At 40.1% G+C, this 26045-nt stretch overlaps 1 non-coding gene across 1 annotated transcript; it reads right to left on the bottom strand.

Annotated features, from left to right (window-relative positions):
- Window positions 1-10110: 10110 nt before the first annotated feature.
- Window positions 10111-10216, bottom strand: LOC144702830 (small nucleolar RNA R71). Its single transcript, XR_013581405.1, has one exon. It is a non-coding gene; the product is annotated as a small nucleolar RNA R71 (small nucleolar RNA).
- Window positions 10217-26045: the final 15829 nt, after the last annotated feature.

Genomic DNA, 26045 nt, shown 5'->3' with positions numbered 1-26045 from the left:
TAGCCGCAATATGGTGCGCTGAAAGACCGAGCAGCATTGGTTAGCAACTCTATGGAACCAAGTATTCCCGGTGGAGAAATGCCGTCCGATGGGCGCCGAGGAGGGGAAAGCTTTGACTCCGGCGTCGGATTCCTGTCCGGCAGCAGTAGGGGTCCCCAAGGGAAGGGGTCCAACCTAACCGTTACAGGCTGGGCGCCTTGTTGGTTCCCACACTGGCAAGCCAGTGGGGACGGGAGCTGCGTCATACGACCTCCCCTCGCAAGACCCACGTCGGGGATAAAGAGGAGTCGGAGACTCGCGACGATGACGAACGCCGGAGAAACGCCGTCGGTAAGAGTTAGGATATTAAACAAGATTAGATAGTAAAAATATGCTATATAATATACTCGCTAGAGACTTAGATGATAGGGTTCAATATAGGTTCAAAGATAGTTAGGATTCAATATAGTCGAGGTAGGCACACCGTAGACGGTCAGGATTAAATCGTAGGGGACTATAACGGTCAGGATCTTCCAAAAAGAATTGACCGTTATGATCAAAGGGTCCACGGCACCGATCGACGGACACGATCGGTGCACCCCTTTAGTTATAACGATCTAGATTTAATCTAAGATGAACGTTATGGAAAGGTACACCGATATCAAATGGATGGCTGAGATCGGTGGACCGCTTTTATTATAACGGTCTAGATTACATCTATGTTTAAACGTATATATCCGTTGTAACAACTTACAACGGATATATAAACGGCAACTACTAATTATAGATTAATATACAGTATAAATACTCAACAGACTGTGTTCAATAAGGTGTGGAATAACAACAATCTTAATCTCTCCAAGCGTGCGCCTTTCCTCTCTTCTCTCTTCTCTTCTTTCCTCTCTCTCTTCCTCCTCTCGTCTGTTCTCTCTCTGTGGCGAGGTTGAGAGTTTCTATGGTATCAGAGCCAGGTTCCGAAGGCAAGATCGCTATGGAGAAATCTTCTGTCGTCACGGCCACGACAGCTACGACTGTAGGACAAGTCCCAGTCGCCATCCCTCCAGGAATCTCAATCTATCCAGGATTGAGCAGCAACAATTATCAGATGTGGAAGGGGTCAATCATTCCGGTTCTACACGGGTATGATTTAATGAGGTTTGTTGAAGGAAATTCACCGCCCATTTTGATTGCAGATGAAAACGGAAACATAGTGGAGAATCCGGAATTCAAGAAGTGGTGGAGGATAGACCAGCAGGTGTTGGGATTCCTCCATCAAACGATCTCTAAGTCTGTGTTGCCACATATCAACAAGGCAAGATCCACCCGAGAAGCCTGGGAAAATTTAGAGACAACATTTGCAGGGTGGAACCAGATCAGAATGATGGACTTACAAAGGCAACTACAGAACATGAAAAAAGGTACACGTTCAGTTGAAGATTACATTCAACATTTCAAAAGCGTCATAGATTCCCTTGAGCAAATGGGACATCCAGTTCCGGAAGCCTCCGCTATTTACACCTTCTTGAAGGGTCTTGGATCATCTTACACTCAGTTCGTTGTCAGTGTCAATGCCAACTTAGGCCATCTGAAATTCGAGGAAATCATTGCCAATTTGAAGGCACATGATGCATTTTTGAGCTTTGAACAAGAAGAGGAGAAATCCTATTTTCCTCCTATCGCTAACAACTTGCAGAGACAACGAAGCCAACAAGGATCGAATTCAAGAAGTAGTCAAGACTACAATTCAAGAAACAGCAATCCGTCCAGAAACAACCTTCAAAATCAGGGACGAAACAGAGGAAGAAATCAAAAGTTCCAACCCAGGTGTCAAATATGTGGAAACTTCGGCCATCGAGCCAGAGAATGCCCAGATCTACAGAGTCTCATGTCTCAACCATCCCACAAACAGGCATACATGTCAACAATGGAGCATCAAGGGTGGTATCAGGGTTCCGGCACGACCCATCATGTAACGGCAAGCGAAAACACTCCACTCCAGCCAGCGCCTCATCAACAGAATGATCAGCTACACATAGGTAATGGGATTGGTTTGAAAATTCTATCAGTCGGTTCTTCCAAAATTTCTACTTCGAATCGCACTCTTTATCTAAAAGATATTTTACACGTACCAGAAATTACAAAGAATTTACTCTCAGTACACAAGTTTACCAGAGATAACAACATTTTTATTGAATTTCATGACTTTTATTGCCTTGTGAAGGACAAAACAACACGTCAAGTCGCCTACCCCAGATAACACCACTGTTGCTCTCCCAGATAACACCAACAGCCAGATTACTTCAAGTCCCCACGGATGTGAGTCTAAGAAACAAACTGCTCCTGACTCTCCACCTGAGCCGGATCCTACCTTATCACTCATGACCCCGGATTCTCCCAGGTCGACTTCATCCTCTACAGATAAGTCTTCCTATTTCCCTGATGTTCTTATTTCAAAATTTCCAGATATTGTCTCCACGTTTGATCAAATACCTGATCCAACGACTAAGCTTAAAATCAAAACTCTCCTTGATGTCTACACACTTGACCAGAATGCGAACTCTTCAACCCCCACTCCTTCAAAAGAGATCTTTGTTTCCTCTGTTCGCTATCCAATTCCCTCTTGTTTATATGTTTCCAAAGATGTCATTTCAGAACCTAGCTCCTTCGCCATTGCCTCCAAAAACACAAATTGGATGCAGGCAATGGCAAGAGAATACAATGCTCTTACTGAGAACAAGACCTGGGATCTTGTTCCACGTAACCCCAATTTACATGTAATCGGCTGCAAATGGGTTTATAAATTGAAATATAAATCCACCGGTGAGATTGATAAGTATAAAGCTCGTTTAGTTGCCAAAGGTTTTAACCAGCAAGAAGGCTTTGATTTTAATGAAACCTTCAGTCACGTTATTAAACACACCACGATCAGGTTAATGCTTGCCTTAACAGTCAGCAACAAATGGTTTGTACATCAACTGGATGTTTCAAACGCATTTCTTCATGGTGACTTACAAGAAAAAATCTTCATGGAGCAGCCTCCTGGCTTTAAAGATAAACTATTCCCTGATCATGTGTGTCGTTTAAGAAAATCTCTTTATGGATTAAAACAGTCACCCCGCGCCTGGTTTACCAAACTATCATCTAAACTATATAATTTAGGATTTGCTGGATCTAAAACAGATACATCCCTGTTCTATCAACTCTCACTTGAGCCTCTCTTTATCCTTATATATGTCGATGACATACTGATTATGGGACCAAATCAAGGTAACATTTCTCGTCTTGTTAATTCCCTCCATTCAGACTTTGCTATCAAAGATCTTGGACCTGCACATTACTTCCTGGGGATAGAGTTTGTTGAATATCGCGATGGTTACTTTCTCACACAGTCCAACTATACTATATCCCTACTTGAAAGGACTCATATGACAAACTGCAAACCTGCCTTGACTCATTACCTTACTTATGTGGGTTCAGACTCAAATGACTTGCCTGTTGACGACACTCTGTATCGACAGACCGTAGGAGCACTCCAATATCTCACATTAACTCGTCCCGACATCGCGTTTGCAGTTAACCGTGCCTGTCAAAAGATGCACTCACCGACATCTGGTGATTGGACTTTCCTCAAACACTTGCTTAGATATTTAAAAGGCACAATTATGCAAGGATTATTCATTTCCAACAACTCACCCTCCACCCTCCATGCGTTTAGCGACGCAGACTGGGCTGGAGATAAACTAGATCGTCGGTCTACAAGTGCCTTATTGGTTTATTTAGGGAAGAATCTTGTCTCCTGGAGCTCCAAGAAGCAACCTACAGTTGCGAGGTCTAGTACCAAAGCTGAGTACAAGTCTTTGGCTAATTGTGCCGCTGAAATTCTGTGGACTCAGTCCCTCCTCAAAGAACTGAACATCCGTCAAGATCATGATCCGGTTTTGTGGTGTGATAATATCGGTGCCACTTCTCTTGCATCTAACCCAATATTTCATGCTAGGACTAAACACATCGAAATAGATTTTCATTTTGTTCGTGAGCAGGTGGCTTCCAAAAATTTGAATGTGCAGTTCATCGCCGGCGACGATCAACTGGCCGATGCGTTAACCAAACCTCTACCCTGGGCACAGTTTCATCTGTTACAACTCAAGCTCAACGTCCGGGACCGGCCGCTGCGCTTGACAGGGGGTAAAGAGGAGTCGGAGACTCGCGACGACGACGAACGCCAGAGAAACGCCGACGGCAAGAGTTATGATATTAAACAAGATTAGATAGTAAAAATATGCTATATAATATACTCGCTAGAGACTTAGATGATAGGGTTCAATATAGGTTCAAAGATAGTTAGGATTCAATATAGTTGAGGTAGGCACACCGTAGACGGTCAGGATCTTCCAAAAAGAATTGACCGTTATGATCAAAGCGTCCACGGCACCGATCGACGGACACGATCGGTGCACCCCTTTAGTTATAACGATCTAGATTTAATCTAAGATGAACGTTATGGAAAGGTACACCGATATCAAATGGATGGCTGAGATCGGTGGACCGCTTTTATTATAACGGTCTAGATTACATCTATGTTTAAACGTATATATCCGTTGTAACAGCTTACAACGGATATATAAACGGCAACTACTAATTATAGATTAATATACAGTATAAATACTCAACAGACTGTGTTCAATAAGGTGTGGAATAACAACAATCTTAATCTCTCCAAGCGTGCGCCTTTCCTCTCTTCTCTCTTCTCTTCTTTCCTCTCTCTTCCTCCTCTCGTCTGTTCTCTCTCTGTGGCGAGGTTGAGAGTTTTGAGGGCCAACATACACGTCCAAGGAAGCCTTGACTCACCGTGGACCCCCAGAACGCAAGCAGAATTGTCGCTCTAATGTCAAGGGGTCACATGATGTCTCTGGCCAAGGAGTTGCAAGGAGACGCCCCGGTCGGTCGGAGAAGGGACCCGAACAGAAGTCCGGTCACTTGGGGACTGATCCGGGCAATGATCGCTAGCCCCGTTGACCTGCGAAACATGGATCGGGAACGGAGAAGGCTCCCGTCCCCGTTCACGGTCAGCAAAATTCTGGTCCAGATAGGTGCGCGGTCGGCGGTTCTCGGTTGGGATTCTTCCTACACATGATGGATCGAGCGCCCTGGCAGAGCGGAGACCGGACGGGACAGAGTTAGTCGACCTTCGGATGACTCAAGAAAGGGATGGGTCTTGTGCAGTCAGCGGCTGACGACTCCCGATTGCGGTCGCACGCGCATGGGTCGGAAGGTCGAAGATGGCGAGCTGCTACACCACGTTCCACCCCAGGGATGAGTACCACCGGAGAGAAGCAGATCTAGACAGGCCTTTGGAGTGATGGCGGCTTCCTACTTCACCCCCGATTCACTCCCTCTCGTGAAATTACTCCCTCCACAGCCTCCTTCTTCTTGGAGGCGGGACCTGCTCCTCTTTCAACAACAAAAATTCTTTGGAAAGAAAACAAGTCCAAACGTTAGGGTGCCCATTCTTTTCTTTTTATAGGGAAGCACATGGATGGGCCCCTATCAACCCAAAAGGAAGGAAGCAGGGGGGTTTTAAGGCTCATTAGGGGAAGAAAAGGGGATGGGAAAATCCTTATAGCATGGATTTCCCCTCAATACAATGTGAAATGGATAGGGGAAATAGATAAAAGAAAATGAAAGAGAGAGAGATAATACTGGCGGTAGAAAACGCAAGAAAATGCGGATAATAATTCGGGAGAAAATGGCGAAAGAAAACGACAATAGCATGCCCTTTACCTGGGATATTTGAATCCGGGCGTTCGCGCCGTCGCCTTGGCTTGCCGGGCAGGTTGGACGCGAGACGGCGGTGATGTCGATAACGATGGCGACGTCTTCGAAGACGTTCCTGGGGGCTCGGGCTGCGTCGCGCAAACACATCAGATTGGTCCTTTCGTTGGCCTTGTCTTTGTCGTCGTCACTTAGATACTCCGCTACATAATGTCCATATCGGTGACAATTATAACACTTTACCTTTGACTTAGGACAGGGCTTATAGTCATCATCTTTAGCTTGTCCATTGCTTCCACGACCTCGACCTCTTCCATGACCAAGTCTTCCATCGTGCCTTGCTAGAGGTGCTTGCTCGTCTTCTACTGCATGTTGTTCTCGAAGCTTGTCTTCTTTCACCTTGAATGATCCCACAAGTTCTTCATGTCCCAAACTGTTTTATTGCCACAGTAACATTGTCAAACTTTGCTGGCATTGCTCGCAGCAGCTTTACAATGACGTTGCCTTCAGTGAGCTTCTCTCCAAGATTGCACATGTTGGACACAATCCTGGACAATTTGCCAACATAACCAACAATGGGATTATCCTTACCCATCTTCAGCTTCTCGTACTCTTATTTCAACATATGAATGAGCACTTGCTTGAGTTGGTGAACATTGACATTCATCACTCGACCAGTCTCCTAGGTCTCATTGGAGCTATTGTCTTCATCAAACGGAAGCTGCAGATCTTCAGAAATAGTTCCGAAAATGGTCACCATAGCAAGATGATCCTTCATCCTTGGCACATCATCCTCAATGATGGCATTCATAACCCATATGCCTCGAGCAATATCCTCATCCTCTTCGCCCATAGAGCATAGTTCATCCTTGAAAGCATAGGGAAGGCAGTAGAGACACCCAACGTACCTGTCACTCTGGGCACACCCATGTTGGTTCCGTCTCTATCCACATAGGACCCTTCACCAGTCTGTGATACCCGCACCACTCCAAGTCTCCGCAGCGCCACATTTTTTAGATCATGAACCTTGATCTGACACCACTTGTTGGTACCTCGCTCTATCACTTCAGCAACTCACAGAAAGAAGGGAAGCACATGCACTCACTTTCTTGAACTCACATAACAAAAAAAGATTATGTTTTCACTTTCTTGATCTCACACATAAAAAGAAAGCTTAAGCTCTCACTCTCTTGATCTCACACAGAGAAACAAGAATGACGAACACTTTGTCAGAGGAAAGAACCAGTTAATGCACATAACATACTACAACAATGAAACTCATTTGTATATTTATAAGCACTTCCCCATAATTGCCTATAAACTAAAAGAAAGCATGGCCACACATCTGTCCATGTACTTAGCGTTCCTAGACACCCAGTCTTGTGCTCCTAAAACTCAGCTCCTGCCTCTACATCTCCTTACACCATGCTAATTTGCTTTTTCTTAACTTATTCCTTGAAGCATTCAAATTTCTAACTCATAAGATAATTGAGTCAAGACTACCTGTCCAACACCGTTACACCCGCGTGGATCCTTGGCAGCGAGAGGGTGACCGACACCATCTTAGCCAGTTGCATGGATCCTTGGCAGCGGTTGAGGGGTTTGGGAAGTTGGGGTCACGGCCCAGAACTAGAGGCAGCCTACATCGAGGGGAGCAAAGGTGACTCAGCTAGAGGGAGCGTTTGGCCAGGGGTGGACAATGCTCACCACGGGTGTTGATAGGTGATAACACCCTAATTTCGGTCTTTATTTCATGTTATTAGCATGATTTATGCATTTAAAAGGCTTAAAATTGGGTTGTTATCATATATTTACACGAAAATAATGTTTTCAAGTAATTTCTGATTCTTCCCTAATTTTCTGTTAATTATATGAATTTGTAAGGATTTATTGAAGCTCGAAATAATTATTTTTGGATGAAAATGGCACATTAAAAATTTTATTTTGACATTTATCAACATGGGAATGAATCAGTGAATTTTCTAGAATTTTCTAGAATGTTTTCCGAATTTTTAGGAATTTTCTGGGATTTATTTCAAGAAGAAATGCATTTATTCTATTAAAAAGGGCGTATTTATAAGAGAAAAAAACGTATTTATGCTATTTCTAGACTTTTCGGGGCCTTTTTGCAACGTTTCGTTACATAAAGACCCTGAAAACAGCTCTCGGTTGGCATGGCAGGTGTAAAGATCCAATTTAAAATCATTCAAGGTTTATTTGCAATTGCATTATTAATTTTAGAGAAAATCGGAGGAGAGAGAGTGTCGAAAGGACATACATACAAATGCCTCTGGGCGGCGTCAGATATCAATAATCTGTTTTATGAAGGGCTTCGTTGAAAAAGCGCGCCGGTGCCTTCCGCCGCGTCGACGTGGCGAAATCATCGCTGTTGGATTAAAATCCAACGGATATGAGATGTGCGCTACACGCAGGAGGTAAGTACACCGCCCGTGTAGTGCATACAATGCGCGTGCACGGGTGGTGACGTGGGGACAGTTTAATGGATAAGGTATAAAGAAACGCACCGGTACGTGCGTAGCGAGGCATATGCAAATCCCGCTTTTCGATTTTTCTTTTGTTTTTCTTTTTTTTCGCAGGTGGGGTACGTGGCGCGATGAGAGAGAGCCCGCCAAAGATATTTGAAATGTGGCAACCAATAGGCTGCCGACACGTCATTGCGTGAATTAAGAAATAAATCAATTTTAATCCAATGGTTAAAATTGGTTAAAATTGATTTATTAATAACTTTTGATCCTGACATCCGGTTGAGATGATTTTTTTATGGATTTGCTCGTCTTGATCCCCTATTTCTATCTGTACAGTTGGATCATTCAGATCTAGCCTAAATTGATACATAAATATTAAGTACTAAACGGGGGTAAATGGTGATTTTCACCATGTAACCTAGGTATAAAAGCTGAATTTCGAGAGGAGGGGCTCATTCTGGAGGGTGCTTCATCACACCTGCAAGACAGAGAGGAGCCCCAGCCTGGATGATCAGTTTTGGTACTTTTCCTTTCATTGTATTTAAACTTTTATGCATTTTGAATGAAATAGGTTTAGTTGTTTGTTTCTTCATCTCTATTCTGATCTGAACTTCTAAATCGCTTGGCTTGAGCGGCATGTACAAGCCCTGATTAGGATTTAGAGGAGAAATTGAGGGATTCACCTGGGCATTCAATTGCATTACAAAAGAAAATTCTAAAAACATTTAGTTTTAATTCTTAGGATACTCAATTTCCCCATTTTAGTTCTGAATTATCAATCTGCAAAAATCAACCCAACTCATTTTAAGAACCCTCTTTCAACCTCTCTAAATGACTTCTTGGATCCTTTAATTAGGATCAAAGAAGGAAATTTAGAGCCCTTAATTCTTCTAGTGTACTCATCTCCTCTATCCCCCTCTCTAAGTTCTCACCTAATTAGGGTGACTTGATCCTCATTGAAGATCAAATTCACTCTAATTAGGATCTAAAACACCAAAAAGAAAATCAAATTGAAATTCCTACTTGCCTCCCTTGGACGACACTCATACTTATCACTATACATATTAAGTAGAGTTTTATAAATTTTATTGCATAAGCCAAAAATTCACAACGACAAGGGCTAAAAAATTTGCGTAATTTTCACCCCTATTTTCGGCTTATCAATTGGCGCCGTTGCCGGGGAGGCAACACTTAGGAATTCAACATATTTTTATTTGTAAACAGATTGGTCAATTGTTGCTCACGAGTTTGTTAAGTCTCCTTATTATTGATTTTGATTTAAGACGGTATTTGGTTTTTAACAACTAACGGGTGTTGTGTTTGAATTAGTGGTTTTGTATGAAGCTTAGGTCTGGATTTGAATCAGGGAGCAGTGACAGAAATCCCCCTGTAGTAGATTCCACCACACCCAAGTCGTCTTTCACCTAACCCACATTCGTAGAGGAGATATTGATTAGACCCGTACCGATGGACCCAATAGGTAATGGAACAGGAAACCCTGAGGTAGTTAACGATGGACGGAGGAGGATTAGAGAGTATTCCACACCAGTAGAAACCCCCATCTTAACCAGGATATCTGCCCCGATTGGAGAAGATGTGATGTTTAGAATCGATCCACACCAATTTCAGCTATTACCGTCCTTTTTGGGGAAGGCAAACGAAGAGCCCTATGACTTCTTAGAAAAATTTTACGAAGCTTGTGATAGTTGCACTTACCTCAGAATTTCCAAGGAAGTTGTGAGAATGAAACTATTCCCTCATGCCCTTAAGGATAGTGCCAAGGATTGGTTTAGAACATTGGGAACAAATTTTGAATCATGGAATGATATGGAGAAGAGCTTCTTGAAAAGATATTATACAGTGGCTAGGACAAATTCTTTCAGAAGAGAGATTAGAAATTTTCAGCAGGGAAATGATACATTTAGCGAAGCATGGGAGAGATTGATGGGGCTCATTAGGAAGTGCCCCCACCATGGCATTCAAAAATGGGAGTTAGTGCAAATTTTTTATGAAGGCTTGAATGACGTGGAGAAAGGCAGAGTTGATATCTCAAGTGGAGGAGCAATAGCAGACACGTATGAAGATGAAGCTATGGCACTACTACAAAAAATGTCCGATAATTAAGCCTATCACCAAGATGCCTCCGATCATGTTAGGGTTACCCCTCGGAAAGGTGGACTGTTGGATGTTAGGGGGGTTGAACCCCAGATTACTATGGATAGAATTGAAAAACAGATAGGTGTAATGATGGGAAAAGCCATGGAAAAGATGAATGGAAAAATGATCTCATTATGGCAAGGTCAGAATAGCGGAGGAGCACCCAACCAAATAAATCGATGTGAAAGGTGCTCAAGTGATAGCCACACCAGAGAAGAATGCCCTATGATATCAGAAGTGAATGCTATAGGCAGGCAGGAAGGGAGCAATGTCCAATGGGGAACTAGAGGAAACTTAGGACAGGGATGGAACAACAACAACCGACCACCCCAACAACAATTCCAATCCAAGGCGAACAATCCCCATCACCAACAACATTATCAACCTTACCGAAATTTTTCAGATCCCACTAATGCGACTCTCACCAAGGTCATCGAGGAGCTGCAAGAAGACAAGAAGAGGATGCTCAAGCTTTTTGAAGAAATGGAGGAGAGGCATCGGAGGGAGATGGAGAAGCTCAAGGCGGAGATCGGCCTTCACAGCGGTCAACAATTTGCGCACGGGGGAGCACCGCAAGGTACTTGTGAAGACCCTATGAAGATGGGCGCCAAATCAGGTAAACTCCCTACTCAGGCCTGTATTAATCCTAGGAATTTACTTTATGTTGATGACATGTGTAGTGTAGTTAATGAGCATATTCATGACATGCATGCATTGACTGAACAACAAGAAATAGGAGAGCTGAGTGCTATATCAAAACTTAGGAGTTGGAAAGAGTTGGCTAATCCATTTGCAGCTATAGAGAATCGAAATGAAGTGGAGGATAAGTTGGAGGAAGTAGAAAAGGATGAGGATGAAGGGGTAGAGGAAAATCTGGAAAAGGAACCCAACCCCAAAACATATTGCCCACCTATCCCTTTCCCTAGTGCCTTACAAGCGAAGAAAGAAAAATCAAAGATAGCCCACTTCTTGAGTATTTGAAAGAGGCTACGGTCGAAATTCCTGTTTTAGATGCAATCCAGTACATCCCTGATTATTCCAAATTTGTGAAAAACCTGTGTACACCTCCTAGGAAGCAAAAGAGGATTCAACTTTCTGAGAATATTAGTTCAATTTTTCTGCATGAATTACCTCAAAAGCGCAAGGATCGGGGAGCACTAGTGATCAAATGCAAAATTAGGGGGGAGGTATTCACCAAAGCCTTACTTGATTCAGGAGCAAGTGTGAATATCATGCCTAAGGCCTTATTTGAGACTTTTAAATTTGGTGAATTACAACCTGTAAATTTAGAATTGCAGTTAGCAGACGGATCAATTAGTAGACCGTGTGGACAGTTGGTGGATGTGGTGATGAAAGTAGAAAAGTGTTCATTTCATGTTGATTTTATAGTAGTGGATGTAAAAATTTCAGGAAAAATTAGTAGTGCACTGATTATTTTAGGACGGCCATTCCTAGCTACCGCAAGAGTGAACACAGATTGGAATGAAGGAAAAATTAAATTGCGCATGGGAAAAGAAGAGGTTGAGTTACCAATCTCTCAATTGATGAAGTATCCCAATAGTAGCCAGTAAGACATTTATACATGTTCCCTAGATGATGAAAATGATGAATGCCATGCTATAGGGAAAGTAATATATGAGGTGATGGCGGTGAATGAGAGTGCTTATGGGGGGGAGAAGGATGACCATGGTGAAATGAAGGGCAAAAATATGAATAACTACAGATCTACGCCCACTGACGAATTAGAATTGAAACCTCTTCCTTCTCACCTTAAATATGTTTTTTTAGGTCCAAGAAAGAGATATCCATTAATCATCTCTTCAACCCTCACTTTAGAGCAGGAAGTTAACCTATTAGATATATTACGACAGCATAAGAGCACTATTGGATGGACCATAGACGACATCAAGGGAATTAGTCCTAATATCTGTCAGCATAGAATTTTTATCGAGGAAGGATCCAAACCATCAGTTCAGCATCAAAATAGATTAAATCCTTATCTTTACGATGTGGTGTCGAAGGAGATTACCAAATGGCTGAAAGCAGGATTCATTTACCCAATTTCAGATAGTAAGTGGGTGAGTCCAATTCATGTAGTACCTAAAAAAACAGGGATTACTGTCCAAAAGAATCATGATGGAGAAGAGATCCAGATGAGGGTAGCATCGAGTTGGCGAGTATGCATAGATTACCGAAAGTTAAATCTAGCAACAAAAAAAGACCATTATCCTCTACCTTTTATTGATCAAATACTTGAAAAATTAGCTGGACAGAGTTTTTATTGTTTCTTAGATGGGTACTCAGGATATAATCAAATTAGCATTCATGAAAGTGACCAAGATAAAACTACGTTCACGTGTCCTTTAGGAACATTTGCTTTTAGGAAAATGCCATTTGGACTTTGTAATGCACCAACAACCTTTCAAAGGAGTATGAGTGCAATGTTTTTTGATCTAATTGGTACATGTCTTGAAGTTTTCATGGATGACTTTTCCGTGTTTGGTGAATCTTTTGAGTCTTGTTTGTTTAACTTGGATAAAGTGTTACAGAATTGCGAAGAAAACAAGTTAGTGCTTAGTTGGGAGAAATCCCATTTTATGGTGGACAGGGGGATCGTCCTAGGTCATCATATCAGCAAGGAGGGGCTGGCTGTGGACAAGGCAAAGATCGAGATCATCAAGGAGCTTCCACTTCCATCGACCCTAAAGCAACTTAGGGGTTTTTTGGGCCATGCCGGCTTTTATCGTCGTTTTATTAAAGATTTTGCCAAAGTGGCTAAACCTCTCACTTTGCTTCTATCTAAAGACAAAGAAATTATTTTGAATGATGAATGCAATTTGGCTTTTAATTTGATTAAAGAAGCATTAGTTACAGCTCCCATCTTACAAGCTCCAAATTGGAGTGATTCCTTTGAGATTTTTTGTGATGCTTCAGATTATGCAGTGGGAGCTGTTTTGGGACAACGCAAAGACAAGAAACCGACAGCTATTTATTATGCAAGTAAGACTCTCGACGCCGCTCAGGTAAATTACTCTACCACAGAGAAGGAATTACTTGCAATTGTCTTTGATTTGGATAAATTTTGATCTTACCAAATAGGGAGTAAGATTATAATCTTTTCATATCATGCTGCACTTAAACATCTGTTAAGTAAGAAAGAGACAAAACCTAGAATAATGAGATGGATCCTACTTATGCAAGAATTCGACATTGAAATTAAAGACAGGTGGGGAGTGGATAATGGTGGGGCTGATCACCTCTCCCGCCTATCATTGCCAGACCTAACTCCCATCACAGATTCTTTTCCTGACGAGCATATTTTAGAAATTTCTACACGAAAATTGCCTTGGTATGCTCATATAGTAAACTACTTAGTAACCGGGCAATTGCCACAAGGTTGGGATTATGATGATAGAAAAAAGTTTTTTAAGGATATCAAGTATTACTATTGGGATGAGCCTGAATTATTTAGATTGGGCGTCGATCAAATTTTTAGATGTATACCAGAGGATGAACAATGGAGAGTCTTGGAATCGTGTCACTCATCCTTGTGCGGAGGACACTACGCCTCCAAGATAACGGCACATAAGGTCCTACAATGTGGATTTTATTGGCCTCATCTTCATCGGGATGCATATGAATTCTGCAAGAGATGGATTCGATTTCAAGCGGTGGTCAATGTAAGTCGCAATGCCTCTATGCCTTTAAATCCTATCCTTGAAGTTGAGTTGTTTGATCTTTGGGGCATTGATTTCATGGGACCCTTTCCTCCTTCTTTGGGCTATGAATATATTTTGGTAGGTGTTGATTATGTCTCTAAGTGGGTAGAAGCCATACCAACACGAAAAAATGATCATAAAGAAGTTGTTAAATTTGTCAAGGATAATATTTTCTCTCGGTTTGGATGCCCACGAGCCATTATTAGCGATGGTGGAACTCATTTCAATAACAAAGTCTTTAAAGAATTGTTAAAACGATATGGAGTTCATCATCGGCTTACCACTCCGTATCATCCTCAAGCCAATGGCCAAGTGGAAGTCTCCAATAGAGAAATTAAAAAAATCTTGAAGAAAATTATTAACCCTAATGGAAAGAATTGGTCGAGCAAGTTGCCGGATGCGTTATGGGCATATCGGATGGCATATAAAACCCCGTTAGGAATGTCGCCATTCAGGTTGGTGTTTGGAAAAGCTTGTCATCTCCCTTTAGAGATCGAACATCGCGCTTTATGGGCTATCAAGAAACTTAACTTATCATTAGATGATGCAGGTGACCATCGCTTATTGCAGCTGCATGAATTGGAGGAGTTGCGTAACGAAGCATACGAAAATTCACGCATCTACAAAGCCAAGATGAAAGCATTCCATGATCAACACATACACAGGAAGGTTTTTGCCCATGGCCACAAAGTATGGTTATATAATTCTCGACTTAAACGGTTTCCAGGAAAGCTTAAATCAAGATGGGATGGATCTTATGTAGTATGTCAACATTTCAACAATGGGTCTGTTCTCATTCGAGATTCAACACATGGAGCTGAATTCAAGGTCAATGGGCAGCGTTTGAAACCCTTCCTTGAACACGAGCCGCACCCCCCTAATGAAGACATTTCTTTAGAAGCGGCGACATCACCCTCTACTTAAGAGCATCAATAAGATTTGTTTTCATTTCATTACGTTTTAGGATTCATTTTTTCTTTGCATTATTTTCTTTTACTATTATAGCTCCTTACTTTTGTTGCATCTCTTGTGGTAACTTTGACCAGGTTGCGGGAGTATGTAATTCAGCAAATCCGAGTTATCGCCAGGATCTCTTGTTCATAATGCTAAAGGGCCCAATATCCTCCATATCACTGTTTGCCCCTCTAACCTCAATTTTATTCTTCATGATTTTAGTAGCTTTGCATTGAGGGCAATGCAAGTTTTAGTGGGGGGGAGATAGTTCATTTTTATGTGACAAACTATGGTGCATGCATTTAATTTTACAGAATTCTACATGAATTGAACCTGTTTTTTAACAATCTTTAGCATGCACAGTCATGAATTAATTTTATTTCATCCAATGGTTTTGGAACAAGTGTGGAGAAGTTAGGCTCCTAGAGCGGATCAAGAACATGTTGAGGTGCAACACAAGTGATTTTGGGCAATGTGGATTCAATTTCAAATTGGGGAGGGTGTCTAGTAGGTAATTAGATGATGGAAAGTCAAGGGTAGACGCTCTATGCTTCAAAGGGGAGTGATGAGTGAACTGAGAGCCCCCATTCCATCAACTCTAATAGCCGATCCCATTTATGTATTTCGTCTCCCCATTAGCCTACTTTCATTCCAAAATAGTGAGCAGCCATTCTCCGAGTCCTATGGATGGAATCCACCACCTCATTCACCTTATTGTTCCACACGTGTCGCGCCATATCCATCACAACTTGACTCCACCACCTTGCTTCCGCTACTGAGGATATGCTTATCTCCCAAGTACGTCTATCTCCCTTTCCACGGTATCACTACGATACTGCCTCTTCTTATCTTTTCTGTCAATAATTCGCTCTGTATCACCTAAATCTTGTTCTTCTATCTCTTCTCCCTAGACCAATGTGATTGTTATGACAGTCATGCTAGTTGTGATAAAATATTTGAAAAACCATTCAAGTCATGGAAAGTGTTTCATTTGTTGTTATCCTCCTTGTTTGATATACCAAAAAAAAAAAAACAAAAAAAAAAGAGTTTGAAAATAAAAATAAAAAATAAAGACAAGAGGAATGAGAAGAAGACAAAGAGAAAGGAGGGGTTTGACTTGCACCATTTCTGGTTTTGACTTTCAATTCAGGGAAAGATTGTCTTTATTCTCTATATCATCACATTGGTCTCATCTCTTCTATCTCCCTCACTTCTTCTAAAAATCTTGGGAGTAGGTTATCCAAGGTAGCACCGCACCCGTTGGACCATAAATCTCTCATTGTTCATGCTCACCCTAATTCTTTCAGAAAGTCTCATTCTCCCCCATCACAACTCTATCATATATTCTTCTCGTTGTGTTCAATATTCTGTGCTCAATCGGAGGAGGAAATGGCTTCTTCTATTCTTAGGAAAGAGAAAAGGCTAATGGAGAGGCAAGTACTAGGTGGCCGCCACCCCGGGAGAGAGGGATCTTGATCGCTAGAGATGTGAGGCCAGCTGCACATGAGTGGAGAGAGTTTACTTGAGGAGTATAGCGTCATACCTAGAAACAAGTACACTCCCTTCTCATCCACTTAGGCATCCAAGCCAAGGAGAAAGAAACCCCACATTCCTGAAAAGGTTGGAGCTCAAAATGTCATTTACTGTTTTAGTTCGGGTTGTGATTGATACACTTAACAGTTCCCACACTTGTTGTCTGACCTACAGGATGAAAGAAATGATAATGCGGCAAAATACTTAGATGTTGCTAAGGGACTAGCAATGTCTAAGTAGGGGGGTATATGATAACACCCTAATTTTGGTCTTTATTTCATGTTATTAGCATGATTTATGCATTTAAAAGGCTTAAAATTGGGTTGTTATCATATATTTACACGAAAATAATGTTTTCAAGTAATTTCTGATTTTTCCCTAATTTTATGTTAATTATATAAATTTGTAAGGATTTATTGAAGCTCGAAATAATTATTTTTGGATGAAAATGGCACATTAAAAATTTTATTTCGACATTTATCAACATGGGAATGAATCACTGAATTTTCTAGAATTTTCGAGAATTTTTTCCGAATTTTTAAGAATTTTCTGGGATTGATTTCAAGAAGAAATGCATTTATTCTATGAAAAAAGGGCATATTTATAAGAGAACAAAATGTATTTATGCAATTTCTAGACTTTCCGGGGCCTTTTTGCAACGTTTCGTTGCAAAAAGACCTTGAAAACAGCTCTCGGTCGCCATTGGCAGGCGTAAAGATCCAATTTAAAATCATTCAGGGTTTATTTGCAATTGCATTATTAGTTTTAGAGAAAATCGGAGGAGAGAGAGTGTCGAAAGGACATATATACAAATACCTCTGGGCGGTGTGAGATATCAATAATCTGTTTTATGAAGGGCTTTGTTGAAAAAGCGCGCCGGTGGCTTTCGCCGCGTCGACGTGGCGAAATCATAACCGTTGGATTAAAATCCAACGGATATGAGATGTGGGCTACACGCAGGAGGTAAGTACACCGCCCGTGCAGCGCATACAATGCTCGTGCACGGGTGGTGACGTGGCGACAGTTTAATGGATAAGGTATAAAGAAACGCACCGGTACGTGCGTAGCGAGGCATATGCAAATCCCGCTTTTCGATTTTTCTTTTGTTTTTCTTTTTTTTCGCAGGTGGGGTACGTGGCGCGATGAGAGAGAGCCCGCCAAAGATATTTGAAATGTGGCAACCAATAGGCTGCCGACACGTCATTGCGTGAATTAAGAAATAAATCAATTTTAATCCAATGTTTAAAATTGGTTAAAATTGATTTATTAATAACTTTTGATCCTGACGTCCGGTTGAGATGATTTTTTTATGGATTTGCTCGTCTTGATCCCCTATTTCTATCTGTACAGTTGGATCATTCAGATCTAGCCTAAATTGATACATAAATATTAAGTACTAAACGGGGGTAAAATGGTGATTTTCACCATGTAACCTAGGTATAAAAGCTGAATTTCGAGAGGAGGGGCTCATTCTGGAGGGTGCTTCATCACACCTGCAAGTCAGAGAGGAGCCCCAGCCTGGATGATCAGTTTTGGTACTTTTCCTTTCATTGTATTTAAACTTTTATGCATTTTGAATGAAATAGGTTTAGTTGTTTGTTTCTTCATCTCTATTCTGATCTGAACTTCTAAATCGCTTGGCTCGAGCGGCATGTACAAGCCCTGATTAGGATTTAGAGGAGAAATTGAGGGATTCACCTGGGCATTCAATTCCATTACAAAAGAAAATTCTAAAAACATTTAGTTTTAATTCTTAGAATACTCAATTTCCCCATTTTGTTCTGAATTATCAATCTGCAAAAATCAACCCAACTCATTTTAAGAACCCTCTTTCAACCTCTCTAAATGACTTCTTGGATCCTTTAATTAGGATCAAAGAAGAAAATTTAGAACCCTTAATTCTTCTAGTCTTCTCATCTCTTCTATCCCCCTCTCTAAATTTTCGCCTAATTAGGGTGACTTGATCCTCATTGAAGATCAAATTCACTCTAATTAGGATCTAAAACACCAAAAAGAAAATCAAATTGAAATTCCTACTTGCCTCCCTTGGACGACACTCATACTTATCAGTATACATATTAAGTAGTGTTTTATAAATTTTATTGCATAAGCCAAAAATTCACAACGACAAGGGCTAAAAGATTTGCGTAATTTTCACCCCTATTTTCGGCAGCCAAAGGTTAGAATGGCAGTGAAAGAGCTTGCGATGCAAGCTGCAAGGGAGGGCAAAATAGAGACAGATAGTACTCAGACATCTTCATCTCCTATGAGCGTATTTGGACACTCTAGTAATCAAACATGGCGATCAATAGGGGACCAGTACAGGGCACCTTCATGTGAGGAATATTTAATACTCAGAGAAAGATCATACAAAAGCCTTCATGGAGATGAGTTGAGGGTAGATGTTTCAAACATAGAATTAAAGAGGACGGAAGAGGAAAAGAACAAAATAGTAGATGAGAATGTTCGATCTTTCCACGACTGTAGTACTCCTCCTATATCTTTAGAGGGAGCATCTTATGATCATGAATCTATTAGAAGAACAACTGATGATGCTATAATAGATTTATCTATGGAAATTGGAAGTAAAGTTCCCTCACAACCAATATATTCTAAGGGTGATAGTTCTCCTAGGAGTTCTAGTGTGCCTAAGCTTCATACACAAGCTCCTATAGATCCCACGATCATATCAGTGCTATCACTAATGAAGGATCAAATGGTGAACTTACATCAAAGATTAGAGAAGATGGAGAACTCTAGAATATTAGAGCCTAGTAGGGAAGTGTGTAGGGAGGAGGAGCCTTTATTCCAACTTCCCCCAACTCAATCCGAAATTTTAGACGGGGAGGTACCTAAAGTTAGTCGAGAGTCGAGGAGGATAACAGAGCCAAAGGACTCTAGAATAGTGTGTGATATTGGAGGAAGTAGATTCCACAATGTGCTTATAGATCTAGGCTCAAACCATAGTATCATCCCTTCAACTGTCCTAGAGAGACACCCTATAGGTAAGGTGACGCCATCTTCCCAACTCATATGCTTTGATGATGGTATTCATATCACTCCTAGTGGCCAAATCACCAATGCATGTGTTGATATTAATGGATGTCGATTTAAATCTGATTTTTTCATCTTAGAGGGAACGACAAAGAAAGCACCTATTGTTTTAGGGAGATCTTTCTTAAGATTAGCAAGAGCGGTGATAGACGTAGAGTTTAAGGAAGTTATCCTTAGAGAAAATGATAAGAATTACCCTTAAGCTAGCTGACCCTTCGGCGAGTAGAAGTGGACACTTTAGGGCAGAGGATAAGGAAATCTCTAAGGAAAATATTGACGAGGACAATCATGCCTCAACAACTACTTCTATCCTTGAAAACAAAGGTTCCACGTCACCATCTACTACTTCACTTATCCAAACTCATTGTAAACCCTCATGTTTGCATTCCCAAATACGACTTGTGGCCTTGACAATAATTAATCACTACTTACAGAACAGTATCAAGGTATTACAAGAGGAAAAGTGCAAAATGAGAAGGAGCACAAAGGAATGTAGTTTGGATAATAAAAAAACTTTGCATAAAGACATTGCTGATATTCCCTCAACCTCCATGCCAAATAGGAAGAACAAAAGAACAACAAATAATAGAATAAGGACAAATGCTGGCATGAAGAGGATGTTTGTAGACAAGAGGAATCATCAAGGGGGCAATAAAATACATGAGAAAATGAAATGGACTCCTAGGCAATCAACCATTACAAGGTCGACGGTCATTCCGATCCCAAATCTACGGCACCAAGTATGGATTCCTAAATCCATCTTAGAACCCTTTAAGAAATTATCACGTAAGGCGTTATGGATCCCTAAATCCATACTAGTACCGTTTGTTTGAATCCCTTGGAGTTTTATCTTTATCCTTACTTTATTTTCTTGTTAGTTTTATTTTCTTATCCATTTTGCTCGCTTTGTTTTTTGTTTTGTTTCAGGAATGGGGCCTCATATCCACAGCTCTCACGGGAAGATTGTCAAATGCAGCATGACGTATTCAAGATTTTACATCTATCATCTAAACAACAAGCCTCAAGTCCATCCCCACTGTTTGCAATTCTTTCTCTCAATTTTATTTTTCATTATTTTAATCGTTATGCATTGAGGACCATGGATGTTTTAGTAGGGGGGGAGCTAGTTCATTTAAACTGGTCAACTATGACTTATACATTTAGTTTTGAGGAATATTATATGAATTGAACCTGCCTATAACAATAATTAACATGCCTCTACATGAATCAAAAATTTTCATCCAATGGTTTGGGAACATGTGTAGAGAAGTTAAGCTCCTAGAGCGGATCATGAGCATGTTATAGGTGGAACACATGTGATTTTGAGCAATGTGGGTTCAATTTCAAATTGGGGAGAGTGTCTAGTTGGTGATTAAATGATGGAAAGTCAACGGGTTGAAGCTCTATGCTCCAAAGGTTGAGTGACGAGTGAATTGAGAGCCCCCATTCCATTAGCTCAACATAGACAATCCCACTTTTGTATTTTGTCCCACCATTAGCCTACTTTCATTCCAAAATAGTGGGCAGTCATGCTCCAAGTCCTATGCACAGAATACACCATTTCCATCCTCCTCATTGTTCCACACGCTTCACGCCATGTCCATCACAACTTGACTCCACCACCTTGCTTCCACTACCGAGGATATACCTATCTCCCAAGTACGTCTATCTCCCTTTCCACGGTATCATTACGATACTGCCTCTTTGTATCTTTTTGTGTCCATAATTCACTCTGCATTATCTAAATCTTACTCTTCTGTCCCTTCTCTATAGACCAATGTGACTGTTATGACACTCATGTTAGTGATGACAAGATGTTTGAAAACCATTTAGATAATGGAAAGTGTTTCATTTTTGTCATGCCCATCTTCGGAAAAAAAAAGAGAAGGAAAAGAGGAAGCAAAAAGAAGTGAAAAAAAAAAAATTGCCAAAAAAGGGGGGGGGGCTTGACCTGCAAAATTTCTTGTGTTAACTTTCTAGTCACTATTGTTCTTTATCTTTGTATCATCACATTGGTCCCATATCTCTTATCTTCCACACTTCTTCTAAAAATCTTGGGAGTAGGTTATCCGAGGTAGCACCACACCCATAGGACCATAAATCTCTCATTGTTAACGCTCACCCTAACTCTTTCACAAAGTTTCCATCTCCCCCATCACACGCCTTACAAGTCTGTCATATATTCTTCTTGTCGTCCATATTCTGTGCTTAACAGGAGGAGGAAATGGCTTCTTCAATTCTTAGGAAGGAGAAAAGGCTAATGGAGAGGCAAGTACTAGGTGGCCACCACCCCGAGAGAGAGTGATCTTGCTTGCGAGAGATGTGAGACCAGCTTCACATGAGTGTAGAGAGTTTACCTGAGGAGTATAGCGTCATACCTAGAAACAAGTACACTCCCTTCTCACCCACTTAGGCAATAAAACCAAGGAGAAAGGAATCCCACATTCCTGAAAAGGCCGTGGCTCAAACTGTCATTTAGTGTTTTAGCTCGGCTTGTGATTGATACACTTAACACTTCCAATAGTTGTTGTCTGACCTACAGGATGAAAGAAATGATAATGCGGCAAAATACTTAGATGTTGCTAAGGGACTAGCAATGTCTAAGCAGGGGGGTATATGATAACACCCAAATTTCTGTCTTTATTTCATGTTAGTAGCATGATTTTATGCATTTAAAGAGCTTAAAATGGGGTTGTTATCATATATTTACATAAAAATAGTGTTTTCTAGTGATTTCTGATTTTTCCCTAATTTTCTATTGATTCTATAAATTTTAAAGGATTTATTGAAGCTCGAAATAATTATTTTTGAATCAAAATGACATATTTAAAATTTTATTTCGACATTTATCAGCATGGGAATGAATCAGTGAATTTTGTAAAAATTTTTACGAATTTTTAGGATTTTTCTGAGATTTATTTGAAGAGAAAATGTATTTATTTCAAGGAAAAAAGTATATTTATAATAGAAAAAGAAGTATTTTAATTATTTTCAAACTTTCAAGGGCCTTTTTGCGAACTTTCGTTGCAAAAAAACCCTGAAAACAGCTCTCGGTTGCCACTACAGGCGTATAGATCCAACTTAAAATTTTACAGGGCTTTATTGCAATTTTGAATATTTTTAGAAGAGATCGGAGGAGAGAGATTGTGCCAGGGGCATATACGCAATTACTTTTGGGCGGCGTCCAAAAGCAATTCCAGGCTTCTTAAGGACTTTTCTGCAAAAAGGAGGATTCAAAATGCGGCAGCCAATGAGAGAGCGACACGTCATTGCGTGTTTAAAAACAAAATTAATAAATAAATCAATTTTAAATCCAATGGATTAAATTGGTTTAAAATTGATTTATTAATAACTTTTGATCCTGAAGTCCGATTGAGATGATTTTTTATGGATTTGTTTGTCTTGATCCCCTCTTTCTATCTGCACGGTTGGATCATTCAGATCCAGCCTAAATTGATAGATAAATATTAAGTACTAAACGGGGGTAAAATGGTGATTTTTACCATATAACCTAAGTATAAAAGCTAAATTTTGAGAGGGGGAGCTCATTCGGGATGGTTCTCTATCACAGCTGCAAGATAGAGAGGAGACCCAGCCTGGATCAACAGTTTTGGTAGTTTTTCCTTTCATTGTATTTAAACTTTTATGCATTTTGAATGAAATAGGTTGAGTTGTTTGTTTCTTCATCTCTATTCTGATCTGAACTTCTAAATCGCTTGGCTTGAGCGGCATGTACAAGCCCTGATTAGGATTTAGAGGAGAAATTGAGGGATTCACCTGGGCATTCAATTGCATTCCAAAAGAAAATTCTAAAAAAGTTTAGTTTTAATTCTTAGGATACTCAATTACCCCATTTTAGTTCTGAATTTTAAACTTGCAAATATCAACCAAACCCAAATTAAAAATTCCTACCAACCTCTCTAATTGAATTCTTTGATCCATCCAATTGAATCAATTAATTCAATCTAGAGCCCACATTTCTTCCATTCTTCTCACCTCTTCTACCCCCCTTTCTCAATTCTCATCTAATTAGGGTGACTTGATCCTCGTTGAAGATCAAATTCACTCTAATTAGGATTAAAACACCAAAAAGATAATCACATTGAACTTCCTACTTGCTTCCCTTGGACGACACTCACACTTATCACTATACATGTTAAGTAGAGTTTTATAAAATTTATTGCATAAGCTAGAATTCACAACGACAAGGGCTAAAAATTCATAATTTTTACCCCTATTTTCGGCTTATCAATTGGCGTGGATCCTTGGCAGCGAGAGGGTCACCGACACCATCTTAGCCAGTTGCATGGATCCTTGGCAGCGGTTGAAGGGTTTGGGAAGTTGGGGTCACGCCCCAGAACTAGAGGCAGCCTACATCGAGGGGAGCGAAGGTGACTCAGCTAGAGGGAGCGTTTGGCCACGGGTGGAGAATGCTCGAACACGGGAGGCCCGTAGACATGGAGGGGCCTCCATAGAGTCAATGGAAATGAAACGTACCCAAAAGAGATGATGCTAGGAGACTGTCGTCACATTTGATATCAGAAATATGGATTCTTCATGTCGGTCACGCTCTGCGACGCGACTGTTGACGAGTCTGGGCTTGATCTTGAGGATGTTCCTCCATCACTAATACACTCTGGCTTGAAAATATTTGAAATGAATAATTACCATTCAAATTAAAGAATATTGCAGTTTTTAATAGATCCAGCATATGAAAATCTACTTTTTATGAAAATTATTCAAGGGCACGTGTTTCTGTTTATCACTACATTACACTGCTAATGATCTCCCATGTGGATGTGATTTAGGTGTTAAAGAAACTTCTGGTTTTAGATATGAAATAGAATGATAATAAGCACTAAGATAAATTGTTCATTATTACTTAGATCATAATGATGAATGGGGTAAGAGTAACAAAAATGAGGTCCCAAAATAAAATATTTTTACAAATGGAATGTTTCAAAGAAAATTTTTTACATGGATATTACAGAGAGTTCACATCATATGGATGGACATACAACAGACATAAACACAAAGAGTGCACAAGTAGATTTTTTGACTCCCATTTCATTCAAGTTGCTATGGTTTTAATTTGGGATGACTCATGCAACCCCCCCAAATCAAGGTTTGTATGATTCCAAAATGACCCATGATGCACTCAAAACACTCTAAACCTAAATCCACTAGATTTAACTCAGAGAATGTATACATTTATCCACGCAAGGCTATTACTATTTCTCAGTTCCAAAAAAAGTACAACGAAGAATGATGGAAGCATGCCATATATATATATATATATTTAACATCACAGTAATGAAACCCCAACTATAAATAACATGGTCCAGGTGTAAAATATCAGCCAAAGGATAATTGTTTTCTTCTTCTTGTATTAGTTTTTGCTGACTTTATTTTATCCATGGCTCTCAAGTTCCACATTGGTCTCTACAAGTGAAAAAAACCTTAATAGATATTTGCTGTCAGATTACTAAATATCTAAGTATTGTGCTATGCAATTTTTTTTGATCCCTTGTGAGACAAGTGAAGAATGGAATTTCAAGTATCAAATACATGAATAAGTCATAATATTCATATATGAATTCATTAAGCAATGTCTCGCATAGTCCATTTTAAGATAATAATCATTATAATAAATATTATTTAGAACGAAGGAGAACTCAATCTTATGTTACGACTGTAATTATAGTCATTATATCATCTATAGAATTTAAAATTTGCAAGGGAGATGGATATAATCGCTGCACGAAGCCAACCATAAGGCTTGTAACATAAACGATATATCATACCATCATTGGTACTGATGGATGGAAGTAGGTACTTGTTGAGATGCTCTAATGCAGATTACCTTCCCCTGTCTCGTTATTGAGATCCTCTAGAATAAGATAAAAAAAACATACACAGAATGCCTGCTAATGTTTTTTATAATGCTATCCCCCATGATATGTTGTTATAATTTTTTTCTTGTTTGAATAAAATGTTAATGATGAGTAGGGTAGCTATGGTTGTAATACATTATGGTTTGAATAACTACACACCTTCAACATAAAGATCACCATAGTGAAATTGAGCAAAGACAACAGGAGAATCCACAATGTTTTAGAGCCCAACAAACCACCAGAACTCATTTATTTAATAATATCCACCCTTCGTATCTGCATTTTGCACATCTAATCAGCATTATGAGATACTTATCAATTATTTGAAATGTTCATACTTTCTAGACCGGCATTTAAATAATACATTCACAGTATTTTACAACCCTAGAAAGAAGTTTAAAATTATTCGCTCAAACCGCCTTACGTGTCTGCATTTAATATTTTGAACTTTTTTGTGTGAAATTAATTTACATATTTTTTGTTAAATAAATCAAAAG

The sequence above is a fragment of the Wolffia australiana genome, chromosome 4, assembly GCF_029677425.1.
Source record: "Wolffia australiana isolate 7733 chromosome 4, ASM2967742v1".
Lineage (NCBI taxonomy): Eukaryota > Viridiplantae > Streptophyta > Magnoliopsida > Alismatales > Araceae > Wolffia > Wolffia australiana.
Note: the sequence above shows the minus strand (reverse complement) of the source record. Positions and strands in the feature narration are given on the sequence as shown.